At 34.7% G+C, this 22,126-nt stretch overlaps 1 pseudogene across 1 annotated transcript; it reads left to right on the forward strand.

Moving 5' to 3' along the window:
- Positions 1-485: 485 nt before the first annotated feature.
- LOC145004498 (putative LRR receptor-like serine/threonine-protein kinase At1g56130) lies at positions 486-18,942 on the forward strand (annotated as a pseudogene). Its single transcript, XR_013662390.1, has 24 exons — positions 486-752; positions 7,277-7,475; positions 7,634-7,705; positions 7,825-7,896; positions 8,014-8,085; positions 8,200-8,271; positions 8,408-8,475; positions 8,568-8,639; positions 8,720-8,791; positions 8,886-8,951; positions 9,043-9,114; positions 9,178-9,249; positions 9,347-9,418; positions 9,493-9,558; positions 9,686-9,730; positions 15,540-15,604; positions 15,679-16,046; positions 16,555-16,753; positions 16,849-17,019; positions 17,118-17,236; positions 17,318-17,528; positions 17,600-17,831; positions 17,915-18,065; positions 18,474-18,942. The product of XR_013662390.1 is annotated as a putative LRR receptor-like serine/threonine-protein kinase At1g56130 (transcript).
- The last annotated feature ends 3,184 nt before the right edge of the window (positions 18,943-22,126 follow it).

The following is a 22,126-nucleotide window of genomic DNA, read 5'->3' on the forward strand; positions in this document are numbered from 1 at the left end:
ATCTTTTTAAGAAAATGTTTTAAGAGGACTTTTCTCACAAAAATGTATTTCCATGTTATGATTTTGCAGCAATCAGGAGACCACTAACCATCTATATTTCCTTTAAGCTTTAGGTATGTTTTAGAAAGGATGATCTGGCAGAGGAAAAGAAGTAAAATTACAGGTTGTTGTTGCTAGCCGAAAGTGACATAATTAAAACTTTGAAATAGGTTATATATTTGGTATGAAAATCGACAAAGAGGACAAATCGATTTGTCCTCTTTGTCGATTTTCATACCAAATATATAACCTATTTCAGAGTTTTAATTATGTCACTTTCGGCTAGCAACAACAACCTGTAATTTTATCCAATTTTTTCAGTGGTCAACGACCTCCCAATTTTTTTATACAATTTTTTTCAGCTTTTACATCCGGTATTTAAGACAAACCGACCCCACCCGACCACTAGGACCAAACATTGCTTTCAACTCAACTGGGAAGAAGAAAAGTTTGTTTCACCATCTATGCATTTATACATGTGAAGAAAAGTCTGCTTACGTACACTTTTTATACATTTATATATATCAATAGTTGAATATGATGTGAAATGGTATTGTTGAAATGGTATTGTTGAACGGAAGCAATGACTGATTTAGGCCATGACTGCAGAGGCAACAAGATTTTTGCAATGTCATCGTGGTTGTTGTTGTGGTTGTGCTTGATGATCTCCGCCGCCATAACTCGAGCTCAAAGCACCACCAATCCAGCTGAAGGTTCTCTCTCTCTCTCTCTCTCTCTCTCTCTCTCTCTCTCTCTCTCTCAAGTTAGGTTTCATGTTCATTTGAATTAAAAGATGTTCTTGATGAGATACAAATACAGTTTTTATAGAAAAAAGTCGAAATTAAAATAATAATACTAAAAAATCTATTTTTTTATTTATGTTTCCCACCTTATGCAATATGTATATGCTATACAAACTCTCAAATCGAATTTGGATGTAGCTTAAGGTCATCAAATCGAGATAGCATCGGCTCATTTATATTGACTTTAATTTGTTATACTATGTTTTCTCAATAACTAGCATATGTAATTTTAACGATTATTGTTACAAGTGATAAATTTGATCAATTTAGTTATGAATATATGAGTTATATTTTCTTTTTATTTGGTCTAGTAAAATGTAAAAATGTAGCTTAGACGAAAAACATGTCAAATATGTTAATATATACAACATTGTGCTAATGTGGTATTATTATTTTCTTTTGAGAAATTAATTATTTTCAAATTTTAAAAACAACATATTTGTACACCAACCAAACCTAATCCATATTTTTTTAACTTGTACCCTAAATATAAAAAATAAAATAAAATTGATTTGAGTTTTGAAATCATTCCCTACCACTCCCTACCACATGTGGTACCGATTTTAATATCGGAAACATTTGAATATTGTAACATTGGGTGCTAGCGTTGTCAATTCTTGAATTATTTATTATTTTATATGATTAGGTGTGAGACCTATATATTATATAGGTTTATTTTAAAAAAATTAAATATAAAATTTTAACAATTTGAAAAGTTTGAATTTATAAGGAAATATGAAATTTTTTTTTGAATTATTAAAATTAACGAGGCTTGAATATATTCAATACATTACATATATAAACTCTTTCTAATAAATACTTTACATATATATTAACTTACATATTAAAAATGGAATTTTAATTTAATAAAAAATACAATAAAATGACAAGTGAAAAATAGAAAATTTAAAAAATCTAGAAAATAACATATATCCAAATAAAAGAGAAGATGACATATGACAAAAAAAATTATTTATTAGGTAGGATATTTCTTTCTAGATTAATTAAATGACCACCGACATATATAGTTCATACAGTTTATATAAATCTGTGAGGTTAAAACACACACAAGCACTAATCGGAGATCAAAAATAGCAACAAAATTTAAAATAGTAGATATAAAATAGAACATCTTTACTCATCATGAACTCTTTTTGTTAGATGGGTAGATATACATTAACGTAAATTATAAATATATGAATAAATCCTATAAAAAATCATTATACCTTTTTTATTTTTATTTTCAGTAAAGCTACAAAATAATTCTTTTATTTTAGAGTAAGTCAGACGAATGGTCCTTATGGTTTGGAATAATTTATGTGTTTGGTCAGTAATTTTTTTTTTTTTTTTTTTTAACTCGGATGGTTCTTATGGTATCCTTTTATTGCGTCTGTGGTCCCTATCATACACAAAAAAATATTTTGCCCTCACTTGCATTTTTTTTTGAAAATTAAATTAATTAAATAGTCATTTATTTATTACTTTTATTATTTTTTTAGACAATACAATAAAGTAAAATATGACCCACATCTAACCCTCATCCCTGTCCCCCCTTCTGTATGTTCAACTTACTTTATAGCGGTGGGGATAAACAATAAGCTAAAAGCTCTCTATTTTTTTTTCTTATCCAAACAACCTCTTAGAGCTCTTCACTTTTGAGATTCCTGTTTTTGATGAAGTTATCGTTGTTTTCATCCTCCGATATCGATTGATCACTCATCGGATTTCATTTTTTTTAAACAGAATTGCGTTGTTTTCAAAGAACCATGACACCGACGATGACAACATGTATACCTCGTCGGGATGGAAGTGAACACTAGGGCCATAGTGGTCAATCATCATTTTGACCATATTCAAATTCGGCATCCCTTCAAGCTTCGAATCCATGTTTCTCAAACAACAGATGTTTATATTGCCATTATTGATCCCTTTCGTTTTCCAAACTCAAATACTCGAAGAATTGCCAATTATGACAACATCTATTAAGCAATCATCAGTACGATCGTCTCAAACACACACGACTTCAAGATCGGGATCATCTCCATTCCAACATAGTATAAAGGTGGGGGCGCTTGGTCGGCAGTCGATGTATGCTTTGAAGAGCCTTTTGACAGGTGGTGCCAACTTTGGAGAGGTTATTGGCGAGATGGCAACTTTGGGCTTGGTGATCTATTTTTAGGGTGTTTAAAGGAGAAGAAAGGTTGTATGGTAGAAGGTAGGGGTGGGACCCACATCTATATTTTATTAAATCTTTTTTTAATAAGATTATCATAATAAAAAAATAATAAAAATGTATAAATGCCATTTTAGGTCTATTAGGGGCTAAGTATGAAACAAAAGTAATCATAAGGATGGTCCGAGTTAAAAACAAAAGTTAGAAACCAAACGTACATGTTATTCTAAACCAAAGAAACCATTTATGTAATTTACCCTTTATTTTATTCGGTTTTAAATCTTAAGAGATTGTTTTTGTTTTTGTATACGTTTTTGTTTGTTTTTTATTTTTAGAAAAGCACTACATAAAGGCCTTCTATAAAACTTAATCTAGTTTGAAACGTCTTCATTTCACCACTCAAAGATTTTTTTTCAATTGATAAAACTATAAAAATGGTCACGTGGTTTGACTTTTTCTTTGGCTAAGATCCAAAAAATTTTAGACTTAAATAGTCTTTTTATTTTAGCTGTTTAGTTATGGATTGGTCCCTAAAACTAAAAACGGTTAGTTTTAGTAGGTTAAGTGTGCTGAAATGACTTTTTTACTTTTTATTTTTTATTTTATTAATTGTTAATTTTGTTTTACCTTTAAATAAAACTCTAAGAACATCCCTTCGCCTAGTTACCAAGTTTAAGAAAAGAAAATAAAAGAAGAGAAAAGAAAATCATGATAGAAAATAAGAGAAAGAAAAGAAAAATAAAATTTTCTTTTGTGTTCTTAAGTCGGAGAGAAGTAGAAGGAAAATTAATCATTTTGTTATTTCTTTCAAAATCTTTCCAAATTAAAAGGAAAGTTGGAAGGGAAAGTGATCATTCCATTTCCCTCCACTTCATTCCTTTAATGAAACTATAAAACACCAATTTTTTTTTTTACTTTCTTCTCATTTCCGTCAATTTTCTTTCTTTTTTCTCATTAAGTTGAACTTAGGACAATGGGGTGTTACGATCTATTTTCTATCTCTCTCTTTTGATCTTCACTTTTCTAACGCTACCTACCTCCTCCGATCTCTTCATATCATCTACTTGCACGCCTCGATCCCCGTACATCCGCCTGCTCTCACCAGCCCTTCATCTTCTTTAATTAAAGCGTTTGTTCTGGGGTTCGAAGTTGTGAACCAGACACACAAAAACCCTAACTACCACCAATTCATTGCCCTTTGTTTTTTAACCAAAACCATTGTTGGGAGATTATACACCTTACAACCACCATCTCTCCATAACATTACCACCATTGCAAACTCACCAACATCTGGCCTGATCAACAAAAAAAACTTGTTTAACATATCTTCATTTCTTTCTGATTCATGTTTGAAAATTGAAATTGGGGGGGGGGGGGGGGGGGGGGGGGAGGAAGAAAACCGTTGTGAATGAAAAAAAGACAAACTATGTGCATTGATTCCTTGGAAACCCCCTATTCACATGCAATTCAAATTAAAGATAGGAAGGAACATCAATTTTTGTTCCTGTCAAAACACACACGCGTGAATGGAATTCGATTTATTTTTGTTGCTCGGAGAACACACAGCACGTGCAAAAACACTGAATCATGTTGGGCTACCAATTTGCTTTGTGGGCTACCTTGTATATGCAGTGGGGTGGTTTATGGTGTTGCAGGTGGCCAACAAAGGGGTCTAATGAGGAGGCATGTGATATCAAAGGAAAATAAGCATCAAGTGTGGGGATGGGGTTATATCGATAGTTAATAAACATATAAAATTAAAGTGCAAAAATGGCTATTTTATAACATTTGATATTAGTTTTAGGTACCAATATCACAACCAAACGATAAAAAGAACCATTTTTGCGAGTCCAAAACATTTTTGATCTTAGCCAAAGAAATATACAAACCATAGGGACTATTTATGCAATTTGTCTTTTCCATTTAAACAAAAACATCTTCAACCTAAAAAATGATATCCCCATAGTTTTTTGCAACTTATTAATAGAAGAAAAAAGTTAATAATGATTTTTTTTGAAAAAAAAATATATTATCATGATTATCATACATAAAGGTTTAGTAGTACATTTTGTTATTTTTTTTTCTACCGTGATTGGTTAAACAAACAAACAAAACACAGTGATATACTTATATACGAAATTCTAAATTTTATAGACTTATCGTGGATGAGAACTGTTTAGAATAAAAAATAAACGTTGCATTTGACAGTTTGTGAAATTCTAGATTCTAAATTATAAATTCATAACCCTTTTGCCTTTTGGTAGGCGTGACAATCATGTTGTGTTCGGGTTGGCGGTTGGTGTGTCAAAACATACCAACCCAAACACAATCCATTTAATTATACAGGTTACGGGTTGGCGGGTTTGGAACATAAACTCATATATGACCCGTCAACAAATTTATTTATACAGGTTCACAAGTTGGCAGGTTCGCGGGTCAGATTTGGGTTCGTATGTTCGTGAGTCGGATTCCATAAATAAAATTGATAATTAAATATGAATAAATTTTGTATGCAAATATATCCGAATTTAAGAAACTTAAGTTTTAAACATCCAAATGAAATTTATAAACATTCATGTAAACATGTTCAGACTAAAACATTAATACAAACATAGATAAATTTAATTGCAAGCATCAACATCGTTCGATAATGATTCAATTGTTTTTGCCGTCGCTTTTGTGGGATATTTAGATTATTTAGGGCAAACCCTAAACGTGTTGCAATGCAAATCAGCGGATGGTTACCCACGGGTCAAATAGTCAATGACATTGGGTATCCTATTGTAGTATAAAGTATAAAATGTATAGTGTATAATACTTAATACATTTAAAAAATATATAAATTTTTTTATTAAAATTCTAAATGGGTTGGCGGGTCAACCCATATATTTTTTTACGAAACTCATATATGACCTGTTTAATAAACGGGTTGACGGGTTGGCGGGTTGACAGTTGGAAAATTCAACCCAAACCCATTTATTTTGTGTCATGTCGCAGGTCGTGTCAAGCATTGCAGACCTACATTTTGAGGAATTGCTTAGGTGTTGTTTGTTTTTTCTGAGACAAAATGTATGCAGTCTACGGACCACATCTATAGATCTCTACAGTAGAAGAGGTGGACCAAACGTCTGCAGTCTGAAAAAAGAAGACTGTTTGTTTTTTTAACATCTGCGGACTACTAAAATAAACAGAAATCTAAATAGCCTGATTTTTTTAAACTTCAAAGTGATTTTTTAATATTTTTATGACTTTGTTATAAATAATTAATGAATCTAGATCAACTTTTATGTATTATTGTATAAAAAATAAAAATAAAAATGCTATAAATTAACGTATATATTTGATAAAACCAACAACTTTGGTTGCAAAGTTATAACAAAACATTATAACTAGGGATCAAAGAATTTGATACATACATGGATGAAAATAAACTTCGATTTTTTCAATTAAATCCATTAAAAACGTACCATAAATATTTTCTCGATAAATAGACAGAATTTGATATTGTATTAAATACTGTTTTACAAAATTTGGCAACAAAAATATATTATGATTTTTTTTTCATATTTATATAAATAACTTCAACAACTATTATTGTAATAAATATTTATTTATAAATTTGTTAAAAGTATCATGTTTGTATCGTTGAACGTTTTTTTTTTGAAGTTTTGTAATTTTTTTCAAATTGTTTATCATTAATAAAGTTGGAAAAAATATAAATTAAAAAAAACTTCAAAAAAAGAAAAATATGTGTTTGTTAGGCTAGAAGATGTCTGAAGATATTAGAAGACTCTGATCCACATCTGCGCCAAGAAGAGGACGCGTAGACATTTTTAAGTCTGCAATCTTCAAAAAAACAAACAGTCTGCGAAGGCTAATGTCTGTGCGTGGTCTGCGCGGCGCAGACAGAAGAAGTCACGCAGATCTGCAGACAATAAACAAACACTACTTAGATTGACTTGAGTGTCTTTTTGTATTCAACTAAAAAATAAAGGTTGCATTTGATAGTTGTGTTAAACTATGCACCGATTTTTCTTACATCATATTTAACTGCTCCTTTTCCCGCTTTAACGGGCAAATGCTGGTAGTACGAAAAATAGAGATTGTGGCCATTAGGTTTGAAAAAAGATCAAAATGAAGATCACGACCTAGTCACTGTTGAATTTAGTTTTCGATTTTGTTAACTTTAGGAATAATAGGGTACTAGTACCATAGTTAAGAACTCGATGTTGAATGAAACTTAAGAAACTTGGTGCTGCAGCGAGAGTTATAAATGCAATGTTCGGTCAATGGGAGATATCTGAAAGTGCAGTAACAGCGATGGGATGGAACATAAGCGGAGAATTATGCAGCGGCACTGCCGTTGACACTACCACGGACTTCGATTCCCAGGGTTACAATCCTGCCATCAAATGCGACTGTAATATCCCCAATTCTACTACTTGCCACATCACCCGACTGTGAGTGTTTCTCCTTGTTCTTTCTCCTTAATAATTCAAATATACAACTCTCTCTCTCTCTGTCATGTCCGAATAAACTCTAGGAACATAATCTTTTGGTGGCTTCGATTGTTATTTATTTATCTTCTAACAATCATCATCTCTCTGCAAATCATCAGAAAAGTTAATGCAATGGATGCTGTGGGCCCAATCCCAGAAGGACTCTGGACTTTGACCTACCTTACCAATCTGTATGTACTATGCTATTTCTTCACCATACTGTTAACTACAATAGAAACTTAAAATATATACATCTGTGTTATGAGTATCTGTGCTTGTATTATGATAAAAAATGAATTGTTTGGTACAGTAATTTAGCCCAGAATTACTTGACAGGTCCCTTGTCACCTTCCATTGGCAGCTTAACTCGTATGCAGTACATGTAAGCCTTATCCCTTTTTGCTACTTTAAACTCAAATGGTATTTTTGACCTCTATATCATTAAGAATACATCTTAGACTTCAGATATATAACATGATGAATCTCAACTTTTTCATAGGAGTATCAGCATAAATGCGTTATCAGGGCAGGTTCCACCAGAGCTAGGACAGCTTACTGACCTTAGATCACTGTATATTTTTTTATAATAAATTTCTTTGTCTTTATTCTTCCATCAAATGGAAACTTTTTCTGTTTATTTGTTTGCTGATTACATTTATGCTTTTTATTTTCTTTTATGTTGCAGGGCATTTGGCACAAACAATTTCAGTGGTTCCCTGCCATCTGAACTTGGAAATCTGAGAAGATTACAACAGCTGTAAGAACACTCATCTTGAAATCCTGTTTCATTACTTGGCACAAACTCCTTCATTACTATTCTGTTATGTATATTTGTAGACAATATCATTGATTAAATGATCTAATATCATCTTTATGTATGTTCATTTTGTTAGTTACATTGATAGTGAGTTGGTGGTGATATACCTCCTACTTTTGCTAATTTACAGAACCTGCAGACAGTGTAAGAGAGTTTATCTTTAATCATGTTTCAAAGGAGCATTTTATCCATCATATAAGAATTCTAACACTTTCTTTTTTATAATGAATTCACAGATGGGCTTCTGATAATAATTTCACAGGCAGAATACCCGACTTTATAGGGAATTGGTCACAGTTACAATCATTGTAAGCAAGCATCTAAACTATTTACATGATTTTCACTGTGAAGTTTTTCGATATAATTTTTATGCTTGATGTTCCTATAGGAGGTTTGAGGGGAACTCTTTTGAAGGTTCAATACCACCTTCATTTTCTAATCTGGCCCTTTTACAGGACCTGTAAGCCTTTATTTTCTTTATAGTTAATTATTATAGATTTATAGTTTTCAGGTTGCTATTTTGATTTCTTAATTTTCTTTATATAATGCTACAGTAGGATAAGTGGTTTATCTAATGGAACTCTGGATTTTATTCAGAACTTGAAGTCTCTGAGTGTTCTGTAAGCAAACACATTGATCTTTTTGTAGCAAATATATTGGTTTTATTTACGGTTTACTTATAAATTTATAATAAGTTGTCATCTCTTGCAGAAAGTTGAGGAATAACAGAATTTCTGGCTCTCTTCCAGGTGGCATAGTAGAATTTGTAAACCTGACACAACTGTGAGTAAGTCAAACATGAATATGAACTATTGAAAAAAAAGCTCATTGATATTATTTTCTCAGGGATTTGAGTTTCAACAATTTGAGGGGGGAGATTCCAAATGGATTGTTCTACTTGAGGCAAATGTATTTCTTGTAATACACATATTCTCCTATCATAAATAATATTAATCTGCATGCTATTTGGTCAATAGTCTCAATGTTGACCAAATTTACATGTCATGATTCGCAGGTTTCTTGGAAACAATAATTTATCTGGTACTATTCCCGGTGGTTTGGCTTTGAACTCGCCTCTCCGCATTATGTAAGTGATTATAATTAAGGGAATTAAATTAATGATTTTATTTTTCTAATTTCCGTACAATTTTCTTCATGCAGTGATCTGTCATACAATAAACTATCTGGGACACTTCCTTTCTGGGCCACTGATCCGACCTTACAAGTGTATACACTTGTTTTTTTTTTTAAATATTGAATTTAAATTCTGATTTGCACCTTGTCTTTGAAATTGATTTTCTAGCATCCACGTTTTTTACTTTTTAGCTAATATTATGTTTTAATGCGTGTACAGTAACATAGTCGCAAACAACTTCACTTTAAGCAGTTCAGCAAACAGGTAATTATACATAAGCTGCAACTTACTTCTACTATTCTTTCTACAGTAATTATCACAAAAATGACCGAAAATGGGAGGGCTATATCACAAAATGACCATCTTTTTATCACTATTCTGATGCAAAACTTAGGAATTCAGATGGTCAAAACTACACAAGGTAAAGAATGAGATCTAAAAGCTTCGGTAGATTTTTATTCTTAATAATCAATAATGAAATCCTCCAGGGAAAAAATATACTTATAAGGAATATAAAATCACCCTAGAAAAAACAGAAAAGTAACTAAAATACTCCTAGGAATTCGATTAGAGATGATATACTCTCTAAATAGAGATAATCTTCTAATAAAAATCTTTATTTTTTTAAATAAAGAAGGAAATAAATTAAAACGAGACAAAATAGCCAATATTTGTGATCGGATGCCCCTACATCATCCTCCCCGCCATGGAAAAGACCCGCCTTCGAGTCTGATACAGCATCCACACCCCCTTCAAATGGTGATAAATCAGCCACATTAAAAGTAGCTGAAACATTATAATGATCAGGTAGCTCAATTTTATATGCATTATCATTAATCTTCTTAAGAACTCGAAAAGGACCATCAGCACGAGGCTTCAACTTCCCAAAACGGCCAATCGGAAAATGTTCTTTTCGCAGACGAATCCATACCAGATCACCCTCATTGTACACAACTTGCTTCCTATGCTTCTTGGCGTGACTGTGGTAGCCAACATTATGTTTAATGATCTGATCTCGTACCTTTTCGTCTAGATTCTAAATCTGTTAGGAATGACTTTCCGCCTCAACACCAAGATGGCCAATCAGGGGAATGGGCGTTAAATCAAGCGGAGTGAGTGGATTTCGCCCATAACTACCATGAATGGGCATAACCCAGTTGTGCTGCTATTGGCAGAACGGTTATATGCAAACTCAGCCTGAGAAAGGATGAGAGCCCACTGCGTGCGGTTGTCCCTGATAAGGCTTTGCAAAAGGTTCCGTAGACTCCTATTTGTCACTTATGTTTGGCCATCCGTTTGTGGATCTTGAGAGCTACTAAATTGTAACCTTGAGTCCATGCTTTTCCAAAGTGTGCGCCAAAAATGGCTAATGAACTTCATGTTGCGGTTTGCAGCTATAAACCTGGAAACTCCATGAGGCTTGACAATTTTAGAAAAATACATCCTTGCAATTTGACTAGCGTCATAGGTCTTGACACATGGTATGAAATGAGCCATTTTAGAAAATCTGTCAACAACTACCATAACCGAATCTGTATGTCTTTGAGTTCGAGGTAAACCCAAGACATAGTCCAAATTAACGTCCTCCTAAGGAGCTAAAGAGCAACAGGAACAGGTAATGAAGTGTACAAACCTGCATTGGTGCGGTGGGTTTTGGCCACATGACAAATGCGACAACGTGCGCTCAAATGGGCAACATCTCGCTCCATCTTAATAAAAGCGAGCACCCTTGAATATATAACCGTTAATTTTTTGAAAAATCTAAAAGAGGTTCGTTTTGACATTAGTTCCATATAGTCTGAAGTCGTGATTAGGTATCATTCTCAAAAAGTCTCAAAACCCCGAACCTGAATTTTATCTCAGATGTGAGTACGTGTCGTCAACTTATCTTATCAACAACGGTATTTTATGATCTCGCTTTGTATCGGATGACGAAAGAATAAGCTTGCAAGAACTTTATCCATTAAGCATGGTGAAGGTTGAGTTTTTGTTGCCCCTGGATGGATGTATTTGAGCACTTTATGATCAGATCATAGAATGAACTCATTGGCTAACAAGTAATGGCATCAATATTCCAAACTCCGAACAATGGCATAAAACTCGTTATCGTACATAGAATATTTGCGATGCATTTCGTTGAACTTTTTGCTAAAAAAGTGATTGGTTTCTGATCTTGATGTAGCACTCCACCTATTCCAAGACCTGAGGCATCACATTCAACCTTTAATACTTTGCTAAAGTTAGGAAATCTAAAATAGGAGTTGTGTGACTTTTCGCTTTAACTCATGAAACGCATTCCCAACCTCTTTCGTCCAATAGAACTTTCGTCCTTTCCATACACTCTGTCATAGGGACAATGATACTAAATTTCGTATGAAACACCGATAGAACGAGGCCAACCCATGAAAACTACGAATGTCATGATTCATAGTGGGTGTAAGCCAGCTTGTGATGGCTTCAACCTTCAACTCGTTCATCCTTATCTAGTCAGCCGAAACAAAATAGCCAAGAAAGATAACTTCGTTACTAAGAAAATGGAACTTCTTTCCATTAGCATATAGTTTCTGTTCCTGCAAGACCGTAAAAACCTACCGAAGGTGTGTTACATGTTATGTATCTTTTCTGAAGATCAACATGTCATCGAAATAAATAACAACAAAACGGCCTATAATGGGTTTAAAAACATGGTTCATCAACCGCATAAACGTTCTTGGTGCATTTGATAAGCTGAAGAGCATTACCAACCACTTGTATAATCCTTCTTATGCCTTAAAACCGGTTTTTCACTCATCATCGGGTCACAAGACAAATAGCAAAGATCTACGAGTGAAGACATCAACTAGTTGACTTTCTGTTCAAACAAGGGGAACGAAGATGGTTCCATCTTCTAGCTTTTCACGTTTAAAATGGTAGTCTCCTTCGATATGTTTAGTCGTTTCGTGAAACATGGGATTGTTTGCAATTTGGATAGCCGCTGCATTATCACAATAGAAGTTTATTGGCTTTGGTTGAGAAAAACCAAGTTTAGTCAACAGATTTCGTACTCATGTGAGCTCACATGTAGCCTGAGCCATTGCTCGATATTTAGATTCAACAGTTAACAGTGAAACGACATTCTGTTTCTTATGTTTCCATGAAACTACATTCCCTCCGACAAACACACAATAGCATGTAGTAGACCGCTTATTTGTAGGATCCCCTATTGTAGTCGACATCGGTGAACCCTTCGATGACATGATGATTGTGATTTTGATATAGGATGCCATGACCAAGAGGAACCTTTAGGTACTTCAGAATATGACTCAATGGGATGACATAAAGTGTCTTACAACACTCATCAGAAAAGCATTGTCTGGACGGGAAATCGTCAGGTAGTTTAATTTTCTTACAATTCTTCTATATTTCTCTTTCTCTGGGTTCTTAAGTAGATCTTTGGCTTTCAGTTTCATATTTGGAATCATTGGAGACTCGCAAGGTTTTGTTTCAATTATCCCAAAATTCTTCATAATATCCAAGCAATATTTTTGATGAGACAAACAAATCCCTTTTCGAGTACTAGAGACTTCAATTTCCAAAAAAAATTTTTTAAAGACCTAGGTCCTTTGTTTGAAACCGAGATGTAAGGAAATATTTCAAGTTCTTGATCCCAATTTCATCACACGTAATAATCACAATGTCATCAATATATACCATTAACAGAATACATCATGAAGAGGATGAAGCAAAGAACATAGAATGATCATAAGAGCTTCTCCGTAAGCCAAACTGTGTCACCATAACACTAAACAGTCCAAACTAGGCTTGAGGGGTTTGCTTTAAACCATACAGTGATTTGCATAATTCGCAAACTCTTCCGTACTCCCCCTAAGCAACAAACCCAGGTGGTTGCTCCATATAAACTTCCTCATCTAAATCACCATACAAGGAGACATTCTTCACATCCAGTTAATGAAGGGACCAATCATAAGTAGCATGTAATGAGATGAATGATTGGATGGAAGATACCTTAGCTATAGGAGAAAATGTCTCGGAGTAGTCTACCCATAAGTCTGAGCATATCCTTTAGTAACTAAGTGTGCCTTCAGGCGAGCTACAAACCCGTTTGGATTTACTTTCACAGTGAATAGCCATTTGCAACCTATTGTCTTTTTACTCGCAGGTAAGTCTACCAAATCTCATGTATTATTATGATCGAGAGCATTGATCTCATCAATCATAGCATCCCGCCATGCAGAATGGTTCAAAGCTTTACCAACCGTTTTAGGAATAGATACATTATCAAGTGTAGAGATCATTGAACGTGAAGTTGAAGATAGCTTACCATAGAAAACAAAAGAGGATATAAGGTAAGTACATGAACGCTTCCCTTTCCTTAAGGCAATGGGAACATCAAGGTCTTGCAGGCTTTGATGATTGCTCAAAGTAAGAGGATCATCAGTACTTGGACCTGCACGTAAAGATGGTATCGGATCGGGAGCTAATGTAGGCTGTTGTTGCCTACTATATAAATGAAATACTAGCAGCCTTGCAGGCTTTGATGATTGATCAAAGTTGGATCACATGGGAGACTCTACAGTCGAACAAATCATCGTTGTCTCCTTGATTACAGGTGCTGGTCATCGGGAAAAAATGCTATTTTTTCTAGAAAACCGACATCTGGTGAAATGAGAGAACGATTGAGTTTGCTGAGGTTGAGAACCCGAACAAAACAACTACAACCAAATATCTTTGGCTCAACGGTGTCTGATATTTATTAGGAAACAAAAAAGAAAATGGAATATCACCTTCAAGAACTGTAGATGGCATATGGTTGATGAGAAACAAGCTAGTAGAGACTCCATCAGCCCAGACTGTTTTCGCTACGGTCATCTGAAATTATAGTTCTTGAGCTACTTCAAGAAGGTGATGATTTTTTCATTAGGCGGCACCATTTTGAACAGGTGTATCAACACAAGAAGATTCATGGAGAATACCTTGCTGAAGCATGTTTGATCGGAAGATTTCAGAGGTGTATTCTTTTGCATTATCATTACGCAAAGTTTTCACAGAGACTAAATTGTGTTTTAATCTACAGCAACAAATGAGCAAAAATGGGTGAATACCTCGGAGCGATTTTTCATCAAATACAACCAAGTAACATAGGAAAAATCATCCAAAAAAGTCGCAAAGTATTTGAACCCGATTTCAGAAGTAATAGGACAAGGACCCATACATCGGAGTGAACCAATTCAAATGGGGATGCTTAACACATAAGATAATGAAATAGATGGGGAAAGATCAACTATGCCAGGAGTAGACCCATCAACAATGGTAACGTGGGATGTTGATGTATTAGTATAGAAATCAGACAAAAGATGATGATTACCTATCATGTGATCTGTCACCTGAATCAATGACCCATTTGGAAGCAGAAGATAACAAACATTTAGTAGAATTGCCCGTCTCAGAAAAGCAGTCACTGGCTAATCTTTAATTTCCGTATCCAAAAAATCAAGCGTTCTCTTTCGCAGATATAGTAACAATAACAAAACCAAAACCAGAAGTTGAACCAGAAGCAGGAATTTCAGGCGTAATATCAGAAACAAAACTAGAAATAGGAATTTTTTCACGATTCATAGTCATTTTTTTAGACTCTCCAAGGATCAAGTCGTCGGCAAAAGAACCAACTCACACGGTGCCCAATTTGAAAAACTCAAAAACAAAACACTCACAGGGTGCCCTAATAAGAAAACTCAGAACTGTGAACAATAAACGCCTACCACACCTTTGAACAGTATTTACATTCTAACACATTTCAAAGAAATACTTAAGTTAACCCAATTTCCAAAAAAAAAAAAAAATTTCGCGAAAAAAATCGCAAATATAATGTCATAAAAAGTAATTTCACGAATCAGCGAACATTTTTTAGCAAAGTAGGTGCCATAAAAAGTAATTTGGCAAAGCAAAATATGTGGTCCTTTTGTGTTAAAAGTTGAGAAGGCGGTCATTTTGTGATACAAAATTTCCAATTTTGTGATTAACTCGTTTATTTATCTGCTCCTTTCTAATTAAAATGCAATATCTTCTGTCTCAGTGCTTTGCCCTCAGAATTGAATTGTCTCCAAAGGGATTTTCCTTGTGATCGTGGATCACCAAGATGTAAGCAAAAAAAAAAAGTTTCTCTTTTTATGTTAACACTTAAAAATTTGTCACCTTTAAATGAATCTTTACAGATAGTACCTTTGGAATCAATTGTGGTGGCCCACGAATCACATCCTCAAGTCAAATAGTCCACGAGCAAGACAACCAACTTTTAGGACCAGCAGCGTACTACTCGACTCCCAAGAGGAGGTGGGGTGTCAGCAATTTGGGACAAAGTGACAGCCCCAGATATACAGTCTCCACTACACGCGACTTCACAAACACTTCAGATTCACAACTTTTCCAAACAGCAAGACTCTCTGCTGGATCTTTAAGGTATTATGGTTTAGGCCTTGAAAATGGTAACTACACTGTAAACCTCCGCTTTGCAGAACTTGCAATAGAAGATGGTTCCACTTGGAGAAGCCTTGGAAGGCGCGTATTTGACATTTATGTCCAGGTTTCTACTCTCTGCTAAATATACTTTCATAATTACAATATTGTTTTTACTGATTCTCTCCAAGGTTAAAATGCTTTTATTGAAAAGACCAACGGCTGAGTTGTTAGATTTAACAATGACAACCGACCATGCAACAAAAATTGAAATTGGACTGAACCTGCTATTTCAACCAAACCACACGAGTATGGCCGATCTTTGCAGATTTGGTCCCAAAAAATATTCTCTTGCCATTTTAGACCTTGTTTAACATGACTATATTCTTGGACCAAAATTGCAAAAAATCAGCTAAACTCGGTGACCAAAAGTAGTCATTTTTACTGGGAACATGACCTGAAATGTTACAAAAACCTAAAATGAAGACTAAAAATTGAAAGCGTAAACTTTCTAGGACCAAAGTTTAAAAAATCAACTATAGTCCAAGTAAATTACATTTTTGGTCTCCGAGTATAACTGATTTTTTATGCCCTAATTTCTATAAGTCAGTCTCTGAAATTTTGTGTTTTTCAAGGGAAATCGGGTGTTTGAAGATTTTGATATAAAGAGGGAAGCCGGGGGAGCTTCATTTAGTCCTGTTTCGAAGGAAGTAATGGTTCAGGTTTCAAATAATTACATTGAGATACATTTATTTTGGTCTGGAAAGGGGACTTGTTGTGTGCCTGATGATGGAACTTTTGGACCTCTTATCTCAGCAATCACTGCCACCCCAAGTAAATAATTTTTCATCAAATTGTTTTCTTAACTCTTTGCTCTTGATTATTGACAAATGATGAGACTGCCCTTTACTTATTTTGTTTTTTTACAGACTTCATCCCTAGCATGAACAACAATCCACCTTCCAACAACAACAAGAACAACACCGGTTTGATTGTAGGGATTTTGGTTCCAATTGCAGCTACGAGCTTTTTGACATTATTAGCCCTGTATATTTTTCTTCAGCGAAGGAAAAGGCAGGATACCTCTGACAATTATGAAGGTGTTTTTTTCTTAATCTTTCTTTATGACATATATGAAAAATGTTTTCGATTGTTTTATTTGCATTTCATTATGACATTTTCTTTTGTTGAATTGCAGATTTTCTGGGAATTGACGCCAAGCCATATACTTTTGGTTATGAAGAATTGAGAGATGCAACAGATGATTTTAGTCCTACAAATAAGCTTGGGGAGGGTGGTTTTGGACCTGTTTACAAGGTAATTTATACTCTTTTTTTCTTATCAAGAATTTAATTATTGCTTCTTAAATTTAAACTGAATATCTTTGATGCCAAACAGGGAACACTTGAAGATGGAAGAGTTATAGCTGTCAAACAACTATCCATAGCCTCCCAACACGGTAGGAGTCAATTTGTGGCAGAAATTGCTACAATATCTGCAGTCCAACACCGTAACCTTGTAAAACTCTACGGATGCTGCATTGATGGAGAGAAACGACTTCTTGTATATGAGTATCTTGAAAACAAAAGTCTTGACCAAGCATTATTTGGTGAGAAATTACATATTTAGAAATGATCAACGTACAATGTTATAATGTCACATTTGGGGTCTATGATGTAGGAAGCAACAGATTATCGCTTAAATGGTCCACCCGTTTCGACATATGCATGGGATTAGCACGGGGTCTCGCATATCTCCATGAGGAATCTCGCTTACGGATTATACATAGAGATGTGAAATCTAGCAATGTTTTGCTAGATTCTGATTTGAATCCTAAGATATCGGATTTTGGTCTGGCCAAACTTTATGATGACAAGAAAACACACTTGAATACTCGTGTTGCAGGGACATTGTAAGATTTAATTACTTGATATTTGAAATTTTTCTCATTTAAGTGACAACAAGTTGACTAGGTCTTACTGATTCATTGTGTAGTGGGTATCTTGCACCAGAGTATGCAATGTGGGGACACCTTACGGAGAAGGCTGATGTGTTTGGGTTTGGAGTTGTGGCTCTAGAGATTATCAGTGGAAGGCCCAATTCTGATTCAAGTTTGGAAGATGAGAAAATATACCTTCTTAATTGGGTATGATTCATCTTCTTCTTGATACATGCCGAAATATCCACATACAAATTTATACACTTGCCTACTCTTACCAAGAAAAAAGAAGGATTTATATAATAAACTAATTAAAGAGAATTCCATAAAAAGGTAATATAACTTTGGTTATAATATTTTAAAGTATACTTCTTTTGACGAAACGGCCTAAACATTAAAAAAAATCTATTCAAGGTTACAAACTGCTAAATTTTTCTCAATTAAGGTAACGAACTTTCACGTATGCCGTGGTATAAGAAAATTACTTGAATACAAAATTTAATAAAACTCATACATGAAAAAAGAATAGCATTGTCAATGCAGTTGAAAATAGACGACCAACCGATGATACAAATTTTATAATCTTTACTGGCCTTTGGTATGATTTTATTTTAGGCATGGAAGCTACATGAAGATAATCGTGAATTAGAGTTGGTGGATGAAGAATTGTCTGAATTCGATGAGACCGAAGTGAAAAGAATGACAAGAGTTGGCCTTTTATGCACTCAAACATCGTCAACACAACGTCCATCAATGTCTCGTGTGGTGGCAATGCTTTCCGGAGACATAGAAGTAAGTGGTGTCATTACTCGACCCGAGTACTTGACTTTTTTCGAGTTTGACGACTCTACAACATTTAAGAGTGCTAGTACAACTTCAATAATTTCACCACATGATTCTTCCCTACCTATGCTTCACCATATCATGGGAGAAGGTATGTGACCCAAGTGCCCTTCATGATATATATTTGTAAAGTAACTCAATTCGGACTTTACTTTATTTTATTTATTTATTTATTTGGAAGATGGTTGAACACAAATGTAATTGTCATAATATTGATGGTATAAATGAATTATAGATAAAACGTTTTAGCGTGATAGGTAAAGAAAATATTGTTTCGGCAATAACTTTCTACAAATAGGGTTTCATGTTGGCATAGTTAAGTCAGTCAACTTGTTTGATCCCAAGAGCATCGTATGAGATCTATATTACAACATGGTGGCTCGTTAGGTGGAAGCATCATTACCAAGAAGGAACCTGATCCACATCGGAAGTAAGGCTCCACCATATGACATATGCAACATAAAACCTTGTCGATTTCTACAATTTCTTATATCATCTAATTCGAAAAATTATTTGAGTATTTTATAAGGTTGTAAAAAATGTTTGAAGGTTGTTAGTCGGTCGACCAATGACGAATCTAGGATTCAAACTAACTTGTGTCCCATAAATGAAATGATAAAATAAATGGGTCAAAAAAATGGTTATCAGGTCGGTTTGTTAGTAATATCATCTTAGGAAAACATTTTTTTAACTTGAATACCAAAGATCAAACTAATTTTAAAAAAAATAATAAAAAAAAAAAAAAAAATTCTTACAATTGTTCACGAAAAGGTTTCATATCCCTAAAAAAATCTATAAGTATGTCGTTGCTAATACCATCTAACACATCTTTCTCAATATATGAAACTAGACAATCAATTCATAAATGGATCACTCATTTTATTACGCAAATCGTTCTTTATCAACTTCATTGCAGAAAAAGCGTGTTCCACTGTGGATGTTGCAACGGGCAATATCAATGCTAATTTCAGTAAAAGATACACCATTGGATATATCGTATGTTTGTTCGTTTCAACCATCATTTTTGCCAAGTTTCCAATTCCCTTCAAGTTATTAAACCTTGCATCTCCACGTACATCCACAATATAATTTTGAAGACTTGCTCTAACTGTTCCAATGTCATGTTCTTAGAACTCGTTAATTCCCAGGTAATTCTATATTGTTGGCGCCTAGAATCGTCGAGTAGGATCGCGATTTGATGACTGGATTAATGATTGGACTCGACGAGTCGGCTTGGGACTCTACGAGTTTGTGATGGCGGCGGAAACCCTAAACTCGGGGTTTGTGCCCTATTTAAAGGCCTTTATGGCCTTCATTTGCGTTCATTACACCCCTGAGAAACCCTAGAGAGCAGAGAGAACGTTTGTAGTGCAAGAGGAGGGCTAATTCATCATTATTTGGTGTGTTTTAGCAAAGGGAAGGGAGGATTTCGAGCTAAGCAGTCTTATGGGACTCAAATCTTCCATCATTTGGTGCAAAGCTGCTGTAGGAGGCAAGGATTCATGTCCATTTTCATTGAGTAATAGATTTCATGAATCTACGGCTTTTTCTCCTCTTTTGGTAAGAGATCTAGTGTATAAGATGTCCTCTTGTGTCAATATCATCATATCTGGACCTTGAGAGGTCCAAAGAGTCCCTATTCTCTAGCTTTATGTAGTCCTTTATGCGTTTGTGGCTTAGGTTAGCATATTAAGGGTTATTTTGGCATATAGAGGTGATAGTGTTATGCATGGGCCTAAAGTTCGAGCCTTTACGTGATTATCATGCTTGGGAAGGTCAGATCTATAGATTAGAGAAGCAGATCTAACCTCAGAAGGTCATTTGAGTATGATCATGGAATCAACTCACTGAGTTCATAAGTGGAATCGACGAGTCGAGTCGGGGTTGCCCTGCGATTCATGATAGGAGGAAACCGTCGAGTGGAGGGATGAATCGACGTGCCATGAGAGGCTAGAAGGATTCATAGGACCCGCATGGACTCGCCGAGTCACCCATGTGCACTCGACGAGTCGGGTCAAAGTTTGACCGTTGACTTCCGTTAACCTTAGGGTTTTGGTCAAGACTAATTCACAAGAATTTAGGGAAGGGTAGAATGGTCTTCTACCCAATCATTAGGGATGAGACTATGAGAGAGTATTGATCAGGAATGTTATTTTAATGATAGGAGGAGGCTAGGTCAGGACGTTGAGTACGAGAGTTTATCCGACTTCATTGAGGTGAGTCTACTCACTATACTATACCTAGAAGGGTACCTATGTGTGACCGGAATGTCGTATATGCTATGAGATGTATGTGTTGTATGTTGTTATTGTTGGGTTTTGATATAATACAACATCCTATGGTGCACATACAACCCTAAATACCTTGGATCTATGTTTTTACTAATTATACATGCAAATGGTTTCCAAGGCATTAAACCTATAACTACCATGCATTTGACATAAACCATATATTATACTAGTTAGGGAAACATACCTTTTATGTGTCTTGAAGTCTTGATGTATTTGTCCTTAAGATCGTAGCACCAGTAGTATGAAATGCCTCAAATGGAATCACAACACACCTAGGACAAAGGTGGCTCTTGAGAGAGAATTCCATGCACCAAAACACCTCCATATTTCTCTAAGAAAAGAAGTGGTGATTTTGGCTATGGAGTAACCTATTTATATGTAGGATTCCAAGGGTCATGGGTATCACCCATAATCCATACCCATGGGTTTTATGATCCATGGTTCATGTGGCCTAAATCTTTATGTATCCATACATAAACTTGGTCCAACATGGATCATAAACCCAACACATATAAATATAAATAATTATCATAATTAGTCCCCATAGATTTAATTAGTCTCTTTTGATCACTAAATTAATTCCAAATTAATTCTTGATCGATACTAATTAAAACATATGATTTCATATTAATATATTATAACTTATAATATATTAATAAACCATAAATAACCTTCTCTCAAAAGTCTATCCTAACAAATTGTCTTGATGATATGCAACCCAAATGGACCATGCTACTCTCGGGTCAAGTACATACCAATAATAGTTATGGGCTTAGACATCTATTCCAACAGTCTCCCACTTGGATAAGTCTAAAACTATTATTGCAAGTACAACTTCATAACCCGACTAGCAATCGTAGCTCTTAAAACCGCTGTCGAACTCTGAACAAATCAATGACACGTCCATTAGATAGGGGATCATATATTCCTCCATTCTAGATATCATATGGACTGAGACATGGATTATAATCATTCTCTCTGTCCATTTGTTGTTTCCCGATTTTCGATTTATGACGACTAACTAATTGAACAAATCAAATCAGTCCTGGCTCGGCCGAGCACTTCCATTTGTCATCATCAAATCATCGAGGGGCCCACAGATATCGCTTTTATCTCGAAGGTAAAAGGAATGGA

The sequence above is a fragment of the Lactuca saligna genome, chromosome 7, assembly GCF_052625555.1.
Source record: "Lactuca saligna cultivar CGN05327 chromosome 7, ASM5262555v1, whole genome shotgun sequence".
Taxonomy (NCBI): Eukaryota; Viridiplantae; Streptophyta; class Magnoliopsida; order Asterales; family Asteraceae; genus Lactuca; species Lactuca saligna.